Genomic DNA, 20,415 nt, shown 5'->3' on the forward strand with positions numbered 1-20,415 from the left:
ATATTTATGTTTCATTCACCACCTATTAAAGGCTTCCTATGTGCTAGAATAGACGCCACGTCTAGTCTGGTTTCTGCCTTTAAGGAGCTCACAGTTTAGCGTATTTCACTCTACTCTCCAGCAACAGTAAAACTAGTGTATGAAAGATTATTGAACCTTTCTTTAAAGAATCAGACTTTTGTCACCATCATTACTATTACTATTAGTTGTCTTTATAATACATAGTATATTTCTTAGTTTGTAGTGTTTCCAGGACATACTCAGTATTACTTTTGGAGGAAAAAAAAAATAATTGTACTATCAGGTGTCATTTGTCTAATTCTGCTAAAGTGAAAATGTTGAAAAATTCCAGGTAGCAGTTTTGGTTAGATAGGCTCTAATTACTATAATATTTTTAATGTAGATGTTTACTTTTCTTTTTGTCTGATTAAAAAAAAAATATGTATAAACCTAAAAAAAAAAAAAAAAAAATCCTGAGTACCTGAATTGGCCAATGAACCAAACACTGACAAGGTCCTTGCCCATAAAAAGCCCCCATTTGTGTAAAACTATTTGCGTATACTCATATGGACACATGCACATATATGTACATACACATACACAAATATCAGGCAGGATATCCTTAAAAATATTGAGTCATTAGCTAAAAAAACCACGTTTTTCTCTCAGTGGTGGGACTGTAGCTGATTTCTACTTCTGTCTTTGTACTTTTTTGTACTTTAAAAAATCCTACACTTATTCAAAATCTAAGGCACTAAACCTTAGCAGAGTTCTCAGTTGAATGTGATTTCTCTTTTGCTCAGAATTACTTTATCATTCAGTTTGTGTCATTCTTGGGGAACTTGTATTCTATTCTGGATTATAATTAGTTTTATACTTGTCATCTCTCTTTATAAGATTAAAAGTATCTTGAGGACAGTGACACCACCATGTGTGACTTTCTGTCCCTCATGACATCTAAAATAGAGCTTGGCTTTTAGCGTGTGCTCAATAAATATTGTGTTTCATTCCTAATTTCACTCGCCATCAAATTGCACTGGGCATTAATCAGAGTAACTGCTTCACTCATATAGTTTATAGGTAATCAAGCACTACTTATAGCCCATGCTGAGGAGCGGCCTTAGTGAGCTATGATTTGTAATATATAACCTCAATCCTCCAGACACAGCTGACTGTACTAAGGGTGGACAATTGACCCAAAGACAGCCCGTCCAAAGACTGGCCACAGACATGATCTGGAATGAAAATTTGATTAATAGGCTATTCACAAGAGAAAAAATATCCAATGGTTATAAACATAGGAAATGGTTCTCAGCTTTATTAATAATCATGAAACTGTACACTAAAACAAAACAGAGACATGATTTCTTTACCACTGGATTATTTAAAATAAGAAGACAATGTCCTGTGTTGAAAAGAATAAAGAGAAATGGTCATTTCCATACACCATGGGTGGGAATGTAAGTTTACTCTTTTTGGAAGGCAATTTGACAGCATCTATCAACATTTACATTGTGATGTAGTTATCACAATGATGTAGTTATTCTGCTCCAGGAATACAATTTGCAGAAATATTCCCTTGTGCACGGAGATGAGCAAAGGGTGGTCTTTATAATCTTTTATAAGAAACACTTAAAACATTCCCTTCGTTAGAAAAGAAGAGTTAAGTAAGCTATGTTACATCCATACTGTAGTAAAAGAGGCAGGGATTCAGTAAAGTTAATCAAATCCAATTCAATGTCCTTACCAAGACCCACAGTCCTGTGTAATCTGGCCTCTGCCTCTGTGAACTCATCTCCTCCCTCTTCCCTCATCACTTGCCCTGTTTCAAAATCATGGGCATTTGCACTTTCATATTCCTCTACTTGTATTATTCTTTCTCCAGACATTCTCTTGGCTGGTTCCTCCTCTTCAAAAGCTCTGCTTGAATGTCACCCTGTATCATCCTGACTTCAACCTTCCCCACATTTTATCCCTCTCTATTTTTCTTCATAAAATGTACCAGCTCCTGACATTAAACACTGAGCTACATATTAATTATCCATCTCCTTCACTAGAACCCAAGTATCTATGGTCAAATAGTTTATCTATTGGTTACTATCAAATCACTAGTGTCTAGAACAATATCTTGTAATGAATAAATATGTTAGATTAATTAATTAATTAATTAATTAAAAGGTATGTGGTGGAATTATGCATTTTAACATGGAAAGATATCTAAGGTATATTAATGTTGCCAAAAAATACAAATGATACGGTCCCTTTTATGTAAAGAATAAGTGTATATGAATGTATATATATATATCAGTTTATATATGGATGTGTCTGTGTGTGTGTGTATTTGATACACAATTGCATGCAGATATTTAGACAAAGGACTAAAATTATACACATCAAATTGTTATCTCTGTCAAGGAGAGTGTCAGTGGGAGGCAAGGAAAGGGAACTTTCACATTTTACTCTTTATACTTCTATATTAATTTTATATTTGGTGGCAATATATTTATATACTTTTCATAAAAGAAAAACAAAAAAGGAAGAAAAATGAATAATAAGAATAAATAACATTTTAAGCTCTTATAACAGGCAATATTCTGAGCACAATAGATGTAGTAACTCATTTAATCATCAAAACAACCCTCGAGAATGTATTGTTATTATTATTCCCACCAGGAAAGAAACTAAGGCATAGAAGAATTAAGTAACTTACTCAAGATTATATAACCTATAAGTGGCACAGTCAGGGAAGTAATGAGAATGAAAGGAAGGAAAGGAGAGAGGAAGAGAGAAAGGGAGTAAGGATGGATTTATTCATCGGTTGATGTACAGAAATCTAAATCTGGCAAAAGTGGTTCAAGTTGTCAATACCTGCTATGCAAAATTGCAAGTTATTTGAAATAGAATGAAAGAAAAGGAAGATATTAGCTCCTGTCCTATGTGCTCAGCTAGCTCTTCCAGAGTCCCTAAAATTCCTTGGCCAGATTGTTCAGCTTTTTCTGGACTTCTATACATGTATCCAAACACAAACCCTGGGGTACACTGTGACTTGAGTGAGGCTCTATTCTTTGCTTAAATCACATAAATTCCATATAAGAATGTATGTGCTTGACCTAGAGAAATAGTGCCATGTGTCAGAAAAGTGCCATGTAATGAACTCCCTTTGTCTTTTAAAGAGGAGAAATAATCAATTTAAGCTCAATATTGGGCAACAAAGCATGGACGTTTTCCAAGGGGTTATCAAAACAATCTATATGGTTTTTTGTGTATGTTTATTTTTATGTACTAACTTCTTTCTTTCTTCCTTTCTTTCTTCCTTCTTTTCTTTCTTTCTTTCTTTCTTTCTTTCTTTCTTTCTTTCTTTCTTTCTTTCTTTCTTTCTTTTCCTTTTGTTTGATTATTTGATTAGCCATTGGCTGTTTTTAATCCTGCAGTTAGGTGTAACCTAATTGAGTGAATGTAAGGCAAATTATATTTTTTTAAAAGCACAAAGGAACTAGAACGATACAAGAGAAAATGTTATAAAAACAGATGTTTCGTGAAGACTGCCGTCATGTCCTGCCCATCGTCAGCCGCGCATGGTGGGGTGTTGCTCGGGGACCTTGCTTCAGACGTGGTGTGCTTTGAAGGACATTGGACTGGGACTTCCCTGGTGGTGCAGTGGTTAAGAATCTGCCTGCCAATGTAGGGGACCTAAGAAAAAAACAAACGAACAAACAAACAAACAAAAAAAACAGATGTTTCATAGTAAATTAAAATGCTTCCTCCTTCTGAATTTTCTTACTCAGCACGTCAATGTATCATGACAGATTACATTATGCACTGCATTTTATTCTCTTTAGAGCTTCTCTATGTGATGAAAGAGAGATTATGAGTAAGCATTTCAGAGAGACATGGTATTGGTGTCCTTCTATCTCTTTAGTCATTAAAATAATAGATCATTTATTTTTATTAAAAAAGTATGAAATCATACCTGTAGTCCTATCATGGGATTTTATCATCTTTAAGGTTTTATGTGGGATCTAAATGAGATTGATCATGGTAGTCACTGTAATCTTCTAATTTAAAAAAACTGTGTTAAGTTTATCTATAAATGATCCCTGAATATGTTCACACAGTCCAACCACTGGTGTTACATTACGGAGAATACCAGTTTACTAAACATTTCAAGATTGCTTTGTGGTTTTTCTGCTTCAGAGCATGAGGTTTATCAGTTGTGAATCAGCATAAATCTGAGCACATATGATTACAAATGCACACATGGCAAATCTTGGCTTTCACAATTCAAAGTGTCTACAAATAAAGAACTGCTCTTTTAAGCGCACACGGAAAAAAACAAAAGAATAAGGTATCACATCTCATTTGTAGATTGTGTTCCTTCCTCTGAAAGACACTGAAAGATGAGGTCACGCTGTTCTATTAAAGCCTATTCCCTTTTGCACTGGGGCAAAGATATGATTTAAGAGTGTGATCATCTCTGTAGCCGTGCCTTTTATGCTGTGAGCTATTGAAAAATAAATACACCGCTAATTCTTTGCAACTACTAGACTATAAATCAAACATGCCGCTTAGTAAATGACCCTTATTCCTCATTTCTGCTTCTTAGTAAAGATGACTCGCTATTTGTGGCTACTACAAGAAAACATAGGTTTTGAGGAAAATGCTTTCGCCTATCATTCCCCTAAGGCAGCTTGCATCGTTTGAAGCTCTCTCTGTAATTAAACGAACAGCTAGTTGAAAGGTGAAAATTTTAGTCAAACAATTTTTATAGGGTTTATATTTTTATTCTTTCCATAAGATGCTAAGTGATGTATGTGAATGATTTTTTTTCCTGCTGAATTCACTAATTGTTTTGATGGTAGGTAATCAGAGACACAAATTCATGAAGAAATGGTCAGACAAAGTGAGGATTCGTTGAGATAATCCGTCTTGGAAAAAAAAATTTAGCAGTAACAATTAAAAATTAATTCAGCCCAAGCATAATAATAACAACTCCTGTTTACTGAATATTTGCTGTTTACTGGCCACTAACCAGAATTTAGCACCTCTGGCCAGCTCAGAGCTGAGAGCCCACTGGATTTAGCACTAAGCAAGTCACTGTTGTATTTGCCAAGATTAGTTTCTGAATCAGTTTCAGTGGGGATGGAAGACAGGTTTCAGTGGATTAAGGAAGAGTGGGCGAGAAGGAAATAGAAATAACTGCCATGGAAACAAAATTATTCATAATAGGAAAAGTAGAGATATAGCCCAAAAAAAGCTGGTGGAAACCTGGACTTTAAGAAAAATTTTTTTGATTTTTTTTTTAAGATAAAGGCAAACTGAGCAGATGTAAATGAAACCTGGGATAATAGTTTGAAGGTACAGAAGAGAGATGTAGTAATCCGCTGAGCAAGGCAACTGAGGGATCAGAAAGAGGAGGAGGGTTTCAGGAGACGATATCCCTTCTGTGTCCAGATTCTGTCGAATCCTACTGGACATCTATCCTTGGGTATCCCACGAGCAACTCAAACTCAGCATTTCCATCCCATCCCCAAACTTGTTCTTCTGTTTCTGCTTCCTTTCTTAACAAATGGCAACTTTATCCACCTACATTCCCAAACCAAAAATCCAGACACGATGCTGAATCATGCTTTTTCTTTATCCTCTCATCCTATTGCCAAGTTCTGTTTATCTTTTAAAAATAGGAATATTACATTTCTCCTGAGAATCTTTCCCCGAGAACCCGAGTCCAGGTTAGATGCCCTACTATATCAGTCAGGATCCCATCAGAAAACCAGAAATTACAGCAGATATTACAGGAGAGGGGATTTAACACAAGGAATTAATTACACAAAGAAAGAACTGAGGAGTTGAGGTAACTGAGGACACGGGGAGGGGGAAGGGTAAGCTGGGATGAAGTGAGAGAGTGGCGTGGACATATATACACTACCAAATGTAAAATAGATAGCTAGTGGGAAGCAGCCGCATAGCACAGGGAGATCAGCTCGGTGCTTTGTGACCACCTAGAGGGGTGGAATAGGGAGGGTGGGAGGGAGACGCAAGAGGGAGGGGATATGGGGATATGTATATGTATAGCTGATTCACTTTGTTATAAAGCAGAAACTAACACACCATTGTAAAGCAATTGTACTCCAATAAAGATGTTTAAAAAAATTAAAAAAAAAAAAGAATAACAACAGAAGGCCAACTACCACCTCTAGAGACTGAAGAATGACTCAAAAAGATGGCTTTACTAGCACTTTGGTTTCTCCAATTCTGCCACCTTCCATCCTCTCTTCAGTGCTGCTCTTTGGCCAAACCCAGCCATATTCCAGCTTAGCCTGGGAAATGCATCCCGAAAGTTCAGATCTTCTCAGATACAGAGCAGAGCTGAGAAAGGCTAGGGATAGATACAAGAAGAGATGAGTAAAAGACTCCTGGAGCACTTTCACCTTCATTAAGTCTGGTCTATAAGCTCTCTGAGGACAGGGACCACTGCATAGCTCTGAGTCTGGCATTCCATAAGTATCAAATATTTTACAGAATAAGTGAATGATTGATTAGCAAATGTAATGTCAGCATTTAATAAGTAGAAAATCTGTGCCTCTTTGTGCATATATAACTTGCTGTCAAATAGTCACATTTATTGTTATAGTGGAGCTATAACTTGGCAAAATAGGATATACAGGTGTTATATTGCTTGACTTTTTAAAAATTCCCATTAGTACCTTAGCCCTTTGATTCCATCTCATACAACTTGCTGGAAAACTGAAAGTTTTGCTTGATCTAATGACCCTTGTTGTTTAAAAATCTCCAAATTATTTACAAATCTATGTTTTAGCAATTGTCATTAACCTAGTATATTCTACAAGTTTCTCTCTCCATCTAGCTCTGGCAACTCCAAAACCTTTAGTTAAAATCTTCATCTCTATTGCTAGTTCCTCCAATGGACCAACTGTTTCAATTTCCACCAGTCTTCTGCCTGGTCCAACTTCTATGTCTAACCACATTCAACAGAGTCAAATATATCTCACCTAAAGGACTTTCTATAGTAGAATTTTCCTGTGGATCTTATCTCTGTGGTGCCTCTGCTTCATGTGGCTACTTTTGTTCAAATATGTATTTAGGATGATTTGTAAGTCTTGTCAAAGTTAAACAAATCTGGACACTAAAGTGTGAAGGACAGAACTTAATTGGTAATATGCTACTGTAATGGGGAAAAGAGTCCAGAGTAAACCGAACTCAACTCTGATTTGTACAGTGGTGACTGGACATTTTAGAGGAAGAATGAGGGGATAGGGAGAAGGGTGAGCAAGGGCTCAACAGAGTCAGGGAAGAGAAAATTTACAAAAATTAGGAAAAGGAGGTTGGTGCATGTGAAACCCATCTGGGTTTATTAACCGGTGCTTACGGAGAAGTTAGGCTCCTACACACCCACAGAGGATGGGAGGCAGAGGCCCTGTCTTCAGGTGTTGTTTGGGACAAATAGTAAAGTCTCACGGCAGCCTTGAGTTCTCTCCTGCAGGCACTGTAAGGGCGGCGGGGGTGGGGGATGGGGGGAAGGGGGTTGGGGGAGGGGGACTAGGGTCATTGCTCTTCAAAACTATGTTAATGTTTTATTCAAGTCTTTATAGGCCGAGGTTAGGCTAAATCCAGAAGAGTGCTCATAGGAGCCTGGCTCGAGTTTGGCCAAGGAGAGCATTTTTGTCAGTCTTATGCCAAAATACATCTTCAGCTATTCACTCTCACCAGACACCCTCTCCATTGGAAAGGCAGGAGGAGGTCATTACAGATGAAGTTACATGCCTCCCCTCCCCATCTCTCACAGCACAAACTTTCTAAGAGCAGGGACTAGGTGGGGTTCCTTTTTGAACTACTTCTCCTGTGAATTTACCCATTTTTCTCCACATTCACTGTCACCCAGGGGTGGACCAAGTGGTCATTGAGGTCTTCCTCAGGTGCAGTCATTTAAGGGGCATATATTATCTACAGAGAATTTTAAAACCTCTGCTTTTCATTATTGCCATTCTTAATAATGTCAGTGACAAAAATATTCCTCCTCCCTGGAAACTTTCGTGGATCTAAATTCTAAGTAATTTCTCTGGCTACTGTTAAGTTTGAATAATAATATACATAAGCTTCAAGTTAGCACATTTTTACTACTTATCCTTCAGTAAATATTGTATTTTTACAGGGAAGTTAATTTGGAGAATTCCCAGTTGTACAGTCAGCTTTTAACACTTGTGGACTCAGCATATGATATGCTTTCATTTAAAAACAACTTTGTAATGGTTCAGAAATCAGTTGAGCTCTCTTTGGATGCTGTAGGTATACTTTCATTTAAACAGTAGATTCAAAATATATGATGAAAGCGCACTGATTGTAAAAGATAAAGAAGCAGAACTTGAGTTACTTCAATTCTGTCATTCTGTGTGACCACTTAGAGTCTATATTTGTGTTAAAAACATTAAAAAAGTGAAATAGAATGTGAACCATGAGGTACAACTTGCCATTTGCTAAGTACAATTTTTAATTTATACATATTGAATAGCATCATTAAAATTGAAATTTATTCTTTTTAAATTAGTAATAGTTTTAAAACTAAAAAATGGATCAAGTAAACAAAATGTTCCATCAGTTTTGTCACTGAGTTGCTGCCTACATTTTGGTTTTAAGAAAATTCCCTTACTAATTGTCAGGAAATTATTTATATAAGATATTATTATAGAATTATAATCAGATGATTAAAGTTTAAACTGTTAAATAGATATAAAAACAACTGAATGAGTAGCTGTGCATTTATCCATTTTGGTGCAACATTATTTTATCTTTCAATTATTTGTTATTGACGTGACACAAAGTTCAGTGAAAGAAAGTCTTCCTTGCCTGTATTTCTTTTCTAGCCATTATCATTATAAGCTGTTTGTTTCATTTGATGATTATTTCTGAAAATAATTTTGTCACTTGGGGAGACATTTTAAAAATGAGACATTCCAGTGTTAAATGCACTAGGTCTACCCCTGCTGACACCCACCCTAAATCACCCGCTGTCCTCTCTCAAACCGCAGTGCCTGATTCCTATCTGCACTTCTTCATAAAGGAGTCATAATGACCTTTTCAAAATACAGATCTGATCATACCCACTCCCTTCTCTTTAAACACTTCCATGACTTCGAAATGGTCTTAGGATAAAGACAGAGATCCTTATCGTGGCCCCACAAGTTCTGCCCCTTACCCATTACCTTTACCCTTACATCAATCACCTTACCTTTGCCCTTACTCCAGCCTCTCATCACTCTCTGCTCCACTCACAATGGCCTCACTCTCAGTCTCTTCTACTTCCACACTTGCTCTCTTCACAAGACCTTTGCAGATGCTGTTCCCTTTACCAAAAAGGCTAGCCCCTCTGCTTTTATTCTGGTTCTTACTCATCCTGCAGAGTTTCATTAATTGTTAGCTCTTCAAAGACATATTCTCTGATCTCCCTTGGCTAGATGAAAACCCAACAGTTACAGCCTCACATTGCATCGTGTGCCTCTCCTTCTAGCACATGTCAGAGTTGCAATTTTACGGGTGTTCATATTGATTAATGTTTGTTCTCCTGTTTGCTCATCATAATATATCAAATGAAAGAAGGAAGGCAAATGAAAGAAGGGAAGGAGGGAGGGAAAGAAGAAAGGAAGAAGGAAGGAAGGAAGGAAAGAAGGGAGGGAGGGAGGAAGGAAGAAAGGAATAAAGAAAGAGAGAAGGGAGGGTGGGAAGAAGGAAGAGAGAGAGAGAAGGGAGGGAGGGAAGGATGGAAGGAAGGATGGAAGAGAGAGAGAAGGGAGGGAGGGAGAGAGGGAAGAAGGAAGGGAGGGAGAGAGGGAGGGAGGGAGGGAGGAAGGAAGGGAGGGAGGGAGGGAGGGAGGAAGGAAGGGAGGAAGGGAGGGAAGGAAGGAAGGGAGGGAGGAAGGAAGGAAGGAAGGAAGAAAGAAAGAGAGGACGGGAGGGAGAAATTGAAAAACTCAGAGGAGAGAGAAAGGGAGGAAAGTGTGACAAAGAATAGAAAAAGGACATGATAATTAGACAAAATGATAACTACTCAGTGTTGGAATGATGTGAGATAATTTGCAAACTTGAACATTTTATAGTAAATCTTTCATAAAGTATATAGCAAAGGTTAATTCACTCTTAATACTTATTTAATATAATCTCTCATACAAATCTCTTCTCCAATAATTACTTTGTAGGGTCTTTATTTTATAAAGATATGGTCAGAAGAAATGCATGAGAACACCAAAGCAAAATAAAATGACAAAAGCTGAAAAAATATATTTTCAAATTATATCACAAAGTTTTAATTTCCCTCATATGAAAGACCTTCTGAAAAATGAGAAGCAAAAGACCCACAGCCCTATAGGAAAGTCGACAAAAGATATGAAGAAAGAATTCACAATAAACACAAAAACTTGCTCAATCTTGCTCACATAACAGAATGTAATTAAAACTACACAGATGAGATTGGCATAAATCCAAAAGTTTGACAACATACTTTGTTTGAGTGGCTACAGGGAAATGGGATCTCTTATATTTTGTTGGTAAGAAGGATTTACAAGGATATAATCCTGATGAGGGAAATTTAGTATTAACTAGCAAAATTACATATGTATTTACCTTTAGATCACCCTCCAATAAAAACCTTGTCTAGGCATCTATTTCAAAAATACTCTGGGGAAAGGCATATGGAGTAAAGGGTTCAAGGCATTCCATTTTACTCCTCTTTCTACTTTTGTGATTACTTGTAAATATCCTTAATGGAAAGGTTTTAAATATTAGTATCTACTGGTGTTTTCTTTTGACTGCAGTATTCTAATGCCTTAGCTTGGGTTTCCCCCAAAAAACAAAGCCTAAAATAAAAGCTGCTGCATGAATGGACTATTCAGAAATGTGATGGAGTGGGGATGATAAACAAGGAAGAAGGGAGGGTCCTGACAAAGGTTCATTGTTGAGTTGGCCACCACAAGAGGTTGCTCAAATGGAGGGACTTTCTGAGAAAGCCTAATGGAATAAACCTCAGGAGCAGACACTCTCAGCCTCAGGGAGACCCCAGGGCAGAAGGGGAGAAGCAACCTGCATTACCTGAGCCCATGCCCTGTTAGGGTATCCCTATGGGAAGTCCAGCCTGTGTAGAAACAGTTCCTGCATCTGTGACTGGACAAAGAGAATTCAATATGGTGCACAAGAGGTATGCACTACCAGGAAAAGGGATTATTCCCACTGCTAGATGAGTTTTAAAACTTGACTTCGAATTGGTAGAGTGAAACGAATATGATTACTTTTAAAAATTTTGGCATTAAACCATCAAAACCCCAAATAGATCATCTTATTATTTCCAGTTTTACCAAGATATGCAGCTTTCTTAGGAAAGAATAATACATATTAAAGCTAGAGAAGTATATTATAGATGTTAAGAGTTCAAATATGTACCAACCTATAAAAATAAGCCAGTTGTAAATGGTTTTCAGTGAAGCAGGCCTAAATATTTAGCATATTAAATATGCTAACAGGGGTGAGAGAAGCATTTTATATATATATACAATACAATATAACATGTGTACATACATTGATTTTGAAGGGAATGTAAGCTGGCACACCGTATGCTCCATAAGCATTATTGAGGCAATGATAGAACAGCCAAGGGCTCATTTTGAAATGCTGATTATTTCTCGATGCCAGACAGAAGTGGGAATCAAAATGATTCACTCTAAGAACTTTGACTGTATTACTGTGAAATCATTTATACACTGTTAAATGATTTGAATACTCACCAAGTCTATAAGTCCCAAAGCTTGTTCCTTCACATTTCTCTGCATTTCTTCCACCAAAGCCAGATATTATGTGAAATAATGAGTCTGGAATTCATAAAATGATAAAATTTTTACTGGTTTCAATCATGTGGGTCAGTTAAAAGGTTGCAATCTTCTCAGTATGGTCTTCCCATCTGTACTAACTTCTCATTGCTGTTGTAACAGGATTACCACAACTTCAGTGGCTTAAAACAACAGAAATGTACGTTCTCAGAGTTCTGAAAGCCGAAGTCCAAAATCAATGTGTCAGTGGAGCTGTGCTTCCTGCTGAGGCTCTTGGAGAGAATCCATCCGTTGCCTCTTCTATCTTCTGGTGGCTGCTGACATTCCTTGGCGTTCCTTCACTTGTGGGTTCTGTCACTCCAATGTCGCCTCTGTCTCCACATTGCTTTCTCCTCTGTGTGTATATCAAATCCCCCTCTCCCTCTTTTGTATAAGGACACTCATGACAGTATTTAGGGCCCATCAGGATAATCCAGAATTAGCTCTTCATCTAAATTATTCTCAGCTTATTCACATCTGCAAAGACCCTTTTTCCAAACAATGTAACATTTATAGGTTCAAGACATAAAACCTGATGTCTTTGGGGCTGCCATTCAGCCCATTACACCAACCGTGAGTTAATCAACTGAACTGATTTCTGTCTTACTTACTGCTGCTGTAGGATAACAATTGAAAAGGAAATTCTGCTCTCCCCATACTAATCCTCATCCCCGCCCTCAGATTTAGCCATATTTTGTTTCTAAGGTAGAGGTCATCACGCTTTCTTTGCAAAGTCTCAGATAGTAAATATTTAAGGATTTGCCGGTCATGTGGTCTCTGCTGCAACTATTTAACTTTGCCTTTATAGTATGAAAGCAGCCATAAACAATGTGCATATGAATGTGTTCAATAAAACTTTATTTTCAAAAACAACAATCTGCCAGATTTGGCCTGTGGACTAAGGTTTGCTGACTCTTACAAGGTCTAGGCTTTTCTTGGGGAAAATGAAAATATTTCTGTATTTCAGGGTCTGTACAGAAATATCCCTGTGTTTCTGGAATTGCCCTGAAAGAGGGAAGGGTGAATATGTTGAAACTGAGATAGGAGGAAGGCAAACTGTGTCAGGCATGCAGGTGTGAGTGAAGCAACCCACGTCTAGGGGAAAGAGATGTGGCAGCTCCAGGAGTATATCAGGTTCCTATTGCTGCTGTAGGAAATGACCACGAACTTATGGTTTAAACCTACAAATATATTATCTTACAGTTCTGTAGGTTAGAAGCCCAACAGAGGTCTCACTGGATTAAAATCAAGATGTCAGCAGGAATACGCTCTTTCAGGAGGCTCTAGGGAAAAGTCCGTTTCCTTGCCGTCACCAGCGTCTAGAGGCTGCCCACATTCCATGGTTCATGGTCCTCTTCCTCCATCTTCAAAGCCAGGAACAGCAGGTTGAGTCTTTCTCACATCAGATCACTCCAATCTTCTTTTCTGCCTCCCTTTTCCACTTTTAAAGATGCTTATGATTACACTGGGCCCACTCAGAAAATCCTAAAGTCAGTTGATTGGAAACATTAATCATTTCTGCAACCTTAATTCCCCTCTTCCATATAATGTAACAGTCATAAGTTCTGGGAACTAGGATTAACATCTTTGTGGGACGATTATTCTGCCTCTCACAGGGCATGTGCAAAACCTGTATTCTACTCCAAGCAAAGCTCAGGAAGTGGCAGATCTTCTAATGGGGATGACTGTAGAGATCCAAAGACGCTGAAAAACACACTGTGGCCCTGAGAACAACTACAAATTTCTTGTGTCAAAGAAGATCATGTGAAAAGGCATCTCTGGAACCCAACCAGAGCATCCCTGCAGCTCTCAGTAGACTTGCCCAGCATTAAAATGAACAAAACAATGGTGGCCATCATGCACTAAAGACCAGGAACCTCTTCCATTTTCACAGAATAATGTGAGCCCTAGCTTCTTAGATGAAAGTAAAGAGTAAGTTCTAATAACGACTGATACTGGATGTCCTGCCAGTCAGATGGTTAGAAACACAGAGCAGGTTAAATTTGGCTAGAAAAATAGAATATGACATCCCTATTATCTCTATTATCTCCCAGAATTTACTCATAGTTACTACATTATCTTCCAAAGTACAGATGTTCAATAATACGTTTCCCTTCTTTCTTCCTCTAACTTCCTAACATTTCAACCCAGCTACTCAAAAGCCTTTAAAGATTCAGCAATTCTGAGCCTGGCTTTAAAGATCCCTCCACTAATATCTGATACAACGCTACCTTTGCAAATTCATTACCAAATATTAACTCTTACACATCATGATTTCCAACATAATTTTAATATTTTGTGTTTCCTGTTAATGAGTATTTTTATAGTGTTTTCATGCCTTGAAAAGCTTTTTCCAGCCCATCTTTACACTTCTTAAGCCATATTCAAGGTCATTTGCAAGTACTACTTTTAAGCATAAATCCTTCCTTGATCTTCCCAAAAGAATTATTGGAGACCCCAACTCTATTTGCATAAACCTTTTTTTTTAAATTAATTAATTAATTTATTTATTTATTTTTGGCTGTGTTGGGTCTTCTTTTGTGCGCGAGGGCTTTCTCTAGTTGCGGCAAGTGAGGGCCACTCTTCATCACGGTGCGCGGGCCTCTCACTATCGCGGCCACTCTTGTAGTGGAGCACAGGCTTCAGACGCACAGGCTCAGTAATTGTGGCTCACGGGCCTAGTTGCTCCGCGGCATGTGGGATCTTCCCCGACCAGGGCTCGAACCTGTGTCCCCTGCATTAGCAGGCAGATTCTCAACCACTGCGCCACCAGGGAAACCCCGGAAACCCCTTTGCATAAACCTTTAACTGCTAGAGTCTCCTAGCAGTGTCAGTCAGATGCCATCAGAAAACAGTAAGTATTCCAGCAAAAAGATTTAGTTTAGAAGCTGGTTATACAGGTTTGCGGGCTGACAGAGCAACAGAAAACACTAAAGATTACCTAGAGATAACATGCAAGCTACTACACGTAAAGCTTGGGGAATAAAAAGGAAGAGGTTAAATTATTAGAATTTAGGATCTCAAAGTAGGGGTCCTGCAGATCTGGGACTCAAACCTCTAAGGAGGAGGCAATGCCTGGTTGCACTTGGTACTTATGAAGGAGAGCAATTAACTAGCTTTAGAATTCAAAGAAGCCGGAAATTGAAATCAGATGCCATTGTTAAGACAGACTGTTCCTACTGGGATGAAATGTCACTGCTGCATGAATTGTCATGCTAAGGTGATAGCAGCTGGAACAGCAAATAGGAATAAGGAAGTCCTTCCCTCCTCGTGTTCCCGTCACTCTAGTGCTTCTTGGCGGAACCTAACAGGAAGCCAGCTGGCAACCAAGTCTGGGAAATACACTTTGCTGTATCTTAGCCCCAGATTGGTAAGGCAGATATACGAAGGTGGAATTGAAATCAGACAGGGCAGGCATTCTGGAAGACTAGTGAGGGATATAATTTGCAGTAACAATTATTTCAGTACCTTTAAATTATACCATATAAAGGTTGACCATGTGGTCAACACATTGGGCTGGTCCAAATTCCAGTAATAACTCTTACTTTTCGACCACGAAGCTTCCTTTTACAATTTTCGCTTTCCACCGGTAGCACTAAGAGGATCTCCAGACACACAAACCAAAGATCTTGTAATCCACCAAAGCTGTCCTCCTTATCACGTAATACTCATCCACTACTAAATCTTATTCACTTTCTTTATGATGTCTTTATTGCCATCCTTATTACCATCACTCATTTCCCATCACTTTATATTTGGAAGGCTGCAAACTACCCAGCTGGTCTTGTTTCTTCCAGTCTCAACCAGTCTTTGTTGAACAAGCACTATGCAAAACAATATGGTAGTCACAGAAATAATTATATTGGAGAGATAATACTAACACATGTTTAAAAATTACGTAATCAGTGACATAATACTACCAGTGAATATTTTGGAATTCATAAACAAGAGGAAGCATTGGGACTAAAGGTAACAGAGCAAGACAAGAGACAGACATTGAGGAATTGTATAAATTGGTTAGGCAGAGGAGACAGGAGAAAAACTAAAGGAAGAGGACACTCCAGATTGAAGGACAATGTAAGAAAAAGCAAGAGGCAAAAATGATCATGTTGATGATTGGAAGGACACAAGGAGGTAGGACTAATCAGACCTCAGGATGCATGCAGGCAGGATCAGAAGGTCCTTGCTGGGATGTCAGCCACTTTATGAATAGGTACAAATGAACTGTTGAGGACACATATCCAAGTTACTCTGGAAGTACTAGTAAATATATTCCTGTTTCATAGAGTCTAACCAGGACAGATAGATCAGTGTCTCCACTGTCTGAGCACTATTCCTGATTCTGAGATCACAGACTGATAGCATTAGTTTCTCTAATGTCCAAACAATTTTGTTTACTTCTATTGACTCTAGTTTGCTTTACTCTTTATTAAAACACTAAGTATTTCTATAGCAACTTTAAGTCATGTCTTTCTCATTTTGTACAGGACTTTTCTTTTTAAAATAAAACGATCACTTGAGTATCAGTTAGGATGTTTTTGTCAGCAAGGAAGAGAAGACTCAAAAGATGACTGGAGGGAATTCCCTGATGGTCCAGTGGTTAAGAATCCGCCTTCCAGTGCAGGGGACACAGATTTGATCCCTGGTTGGGGAACTAAGATCTCACGTGCCATGGGGCAACTAAGCCTGCGCGCCACAACAAGAGAGCCTGCACACCACAACTACTGATCCCCACGCTCTGGAGCCCTAACACCACAACTAGAGAGAAACCTGCACACCGCAACTACAGAAGCCTGCGCACCGTGATAAAGAGCCAGTGTGCTGCCACGAAAGATCCTGTATGCCGCAACTAAGACCCTACGCAGCCATATAAATTAATTAATTAATGAAATTTAATTTTTTTAAAAAGATGACTGGAACAAAGAAGGAGAATACGGTCTGCATGACAAGAAGACCCAAGGAGGCATTTCCACAGTTAGTTATTTCAGAGAGCTTTTTATATCACTACAATGATCCCTTTCGGTGTGTCTCTCTTTTTTCCCTCATTGCAATTTCGTGACTATTTTGTCAAAATTTCACTTGTGTGATTCTTCTAGACTTTTAAATCTCTCCATATAAAACTATTAATTTTTTCTCTGAACTTCCTTACATCTGTTTTTCAGAAGTTTATATTATATGACTATCTTCTGTGTTATATTTCTGAGCTATCAGATACTTAACATAGGACACTTTCTTCCAAAATTCTATTTTTTAACATAGGAAGCTTAAGTAAAAGAAAAAGTATCTGAACTGAGTTAAAATGTTGGCTCTTTTACTTAGTAGTCGAAGAAATGACTTAACTTCCCCAAGCCTGATTCTATGTATGTAAAATGAGAATACAAATATCTCCTTCATGAATTGTGAGAATTAAGTGATGATGTGTGTGTCCGTGTGTATATGAGTGTGTCTGTGTGTGTCTGTCTGTGTCTATGTGTGTGTGTCACCTCGCTCTCATTCTTTTCAAACGTCTAAAGTGTTGAAATGTCAAAATGTGAAGTTCTTCAAAACTACCATAAAATAAGAGTTACAAATTCCACAGGAGCTAGTGGCAATTGGCCTTCAGGATCTGAACTATCACGGTTCTTTCTTCAGCCTGTAGCTTTCTTTCTTCACGATTTCATTGAAGTCCACTCAAGTAGTTCAAAGCATGTTTATGTGACAGAGTCCATCTCTGCCACATCTCTCTCAGGACCTTGGAAAGGTCGGACTCCCCAGGGGCAGGGCCCCTCTGCAGACACTGAAACATCTTTGAAAACGGCAATAGTTAATTTGCAGTCCTGCTTGGCTCTTTCCTGTGTCATTTCAAGTTCACAGTTTATTATACAATTCAGATAGCTGTTTTCCTTTCCAAAGAAGAGAGATCCCTCTAGTGGTTCAAGTGAGTCTCTACTTTTCAGTGACCAAATGAGAATAGGGAGAGAGAGCTCATTTAATTTCTCTCTAGGAGAGATGAGAGTTGGTGAGCTGGGAGGAGAGAGGTGAGCTGCAACGGTCGTTAGGAGACCCAAAGAAGCATGATTTGATGGGATACCTTTCTTTGCTATGTTGCCAGCAAGCAAGGAGTTTTATGGACCTTTAGAGACTTGTTAGATCCTTGCCACTGATTTTATCTTTCTGATTATCATTTGTGATTTATTACCATTTTCTCATTTCTGTTATTTCAGCTCATTTCTCTCCTATCTGCTTCGGTTTTAGAAGATGTAAATTCCTCTCATATAACTGCCAAGCCCATATACTGCATCCCGTGCATAACTCTATATGGAATTAGTTGAGGACAAAGAGTTGGTTATCATTCTTACGTTTGTATTAAAAGAAATAGTCGAGAAAATCCATGTGCATTTCCGGTTCTGTGACTTTTACCTCATTAGAAGGAGAGGGGAGGGCCATGGGGTCATTTTTTTCACCCTTCAGTTCTTGTGAATCAGAAAGAATTTTTTAAAAATCATTCTGTATAGTCAAAACCATTTAAAAGAGAAGTGCTAGTAAACTGCACATTACAAAAACAATGCCTGAGATTTAATTGGATCAATAAAATCTTACTATCTTACAATAATATTTTACCGGGCTTCCCTGGTGGCACAGTGGTTGAGAGTCTGCCTGCCAATGCAGGGGACACGGGTTCGAGCCCTGGTCTGGGAAGATCCCACATGCCGCGGAGCAACTAGGCCCGTGAGCCACAACTACTGAGCGTGCACGTCTGGAGCCTGTGCTCCGCAACAAGAGAGGCCGCGATAGTGAGAGGCCCGCGCGCCGCGATGAAGAGTGGCCCCCGCTTGCCACAACTAGAGAAAGCCCTCACACAGAAACGAAGACCCAACACAGCCATAAATAAATAAATTTTTAAAAAAATAATAATATTTTACCCAATTATTCTACTGTGGACATTTTGCCAAAGTAATTCATATGCTTGGTATTTAGCTTTTGAATGGTCTGGTCACTTGGTTAAGCCTGAGCGTGCACTTCTGTCTCCTGCAACTATACCTCCCCTCCAACAGTGGTCAAGTGGAAGATGTAAGAATGAATGACACATCCACCATCCTGGGGTTGGTTCCTGAAGTGACCCTGGCAAGTAAAAAAGAAAAATATCCCATGTTCACAGGGACTTTGTGTCCCAGAGATTACGGGACTGAGCAGTACTCATGCCAATGATCACTTATCTAAAAACTACTGTCACTGGTTACAGAGCATTGTTTAGATGCTAAGGCAATAAATCATTTTTGAGAGTTAATGTGTTGAAACATATATTGTCCTTCAATATAGTAATCAACAACAATGGTGGGTTTTGTTCCACTCCAAACTACTGGTCCCTGGGAAATTGAGAGAACACAATGTTTCATTGTCACAGTATATTAGGTGTTTCAGAAATTCCCACTACTCCCTCTTCAGTTCATATTGAATGAGTGAAAAAGCAATCAGTAGATGGAAGAGGCAAAACTGGCTAATTTCACAAACCAGGTAATCTGTAATCACATTAATTTCAGGATGAATGTGAAACAAAGACCACCACTACTTGATATTCTTCTTTGTCAATCTTCTATATTTTAGCTGCATTATAAATTAACCCTATAGCTAGTGCTCATGATTCAATCTTCTTTTTGAAGCATTATATCTCATATGTTTGATTCATCCCTATTCTTTTAGCTATAAAATACCAACCTCATGATAAAATTTTAATGCCCTCAAAGTCCACCATGGAAGACTGATACATGAAGCTCCTAGACTAGATGCTAAGTGGGTTCTTTGGGTCCTTTCCATTCTAGGAGAAGGATCATGACACTGTGATGATGTTACTAGCTTTGGCATCACTTATTTAGCAAACCATGCTGAGTGCCTGTAGTGGATTCATATTGTGTCAGCTGAGTTAAGATGGAACCACATTTCCAGGAATTCCCTTCACTGTGTAATTCCAAGTTACTATGGGCCACAAGTGATATCTGCATAATACCTGAGAGGTGGAAGTGAAACAGCAGCCTTGTTTTTTCTTTAATACTTGGAAGACCTGTGCAGGTTCTCTGCTAGGCACTATTGCAACTCACACACATGGTGCCACCTGCCGGCTCACCTTGATGGTGGAGGGCAGATCCCTGTCCACAGCTCCTCTTGCTCCCCTTCTCAGCTTCTCCAACTCCTGGGACAGGTGAAGGCTTAGTTCTGTGACAAAGGACTCAAGCTTCCATTACAGGTCACCTGCAATATTGAAATTGGAGATGTGGACAGACCAACAGGGGTTCTAGTCCATTCTTATGAGTTCCAGTCTCATCCCGAGGGGGTCCAGTCTCTCCTTGCTCTTCATCTTTTCTTCCCCGGTGCCTCCCTTCCTAACTCAGACATAAAGACAACAGACTTTGATAGGCTCTTTAACCAGCTCCCACAGTCATATAAGGTCAACTCCCTACAATAAATTCCTTGTGATATATCATTCCTAGTGGGTCTGTTTCTCTGACTGAACCCTGATGATACAGTGCCCGCCATGAACACACCACTACAACTGGTAGCAGGGATTTCAAAA

General features: G+C 38.7%; 1 long non-coding RNA gene across 2 annotated transcripts in view; it reads right to left on the reverse strand.

The window, feature by feature from the left end:
• Window positions 1–1,303: 1,303 nt before the first annotated feature.
• Window positions 1,304–20,415, reverse strand: part of LOC309660192 — a 71,200-nt gene continuing 52,088 nt past the window's right edge. Inside the window, exons 1-2 of one of the 2 annotated variants that reach the window (XR_014263255.1) lie at window positions 11,787–18,462; window positions 1,304–3,690 (exon numbers count right to left, since the gene is read on the reverse strand). This is a non-coding gene — a long non-coding RNA (uncharacterized lncRNA). Of the gene's footprint in view, window positions 3,691–11,786; window positions 18,463–20,415 lie in introns of those variants that run through there. The other variant, XR_014263254.1, reaches the window with a different exon arrangement.

The sequence above is a fragment of the Balaenoptera physalus genome (genome assembly GCF_965194825.1).
Source record: "Balaenoptera physalus genome assembly, chromosome: 4".
Taxonomy (NCBI): Eukaryota; Metazoa; Chordata; class Mammalia; order Artiodactyla; family Balaenopteridae; genus Balaenoptera; species Balaenoptera physalus.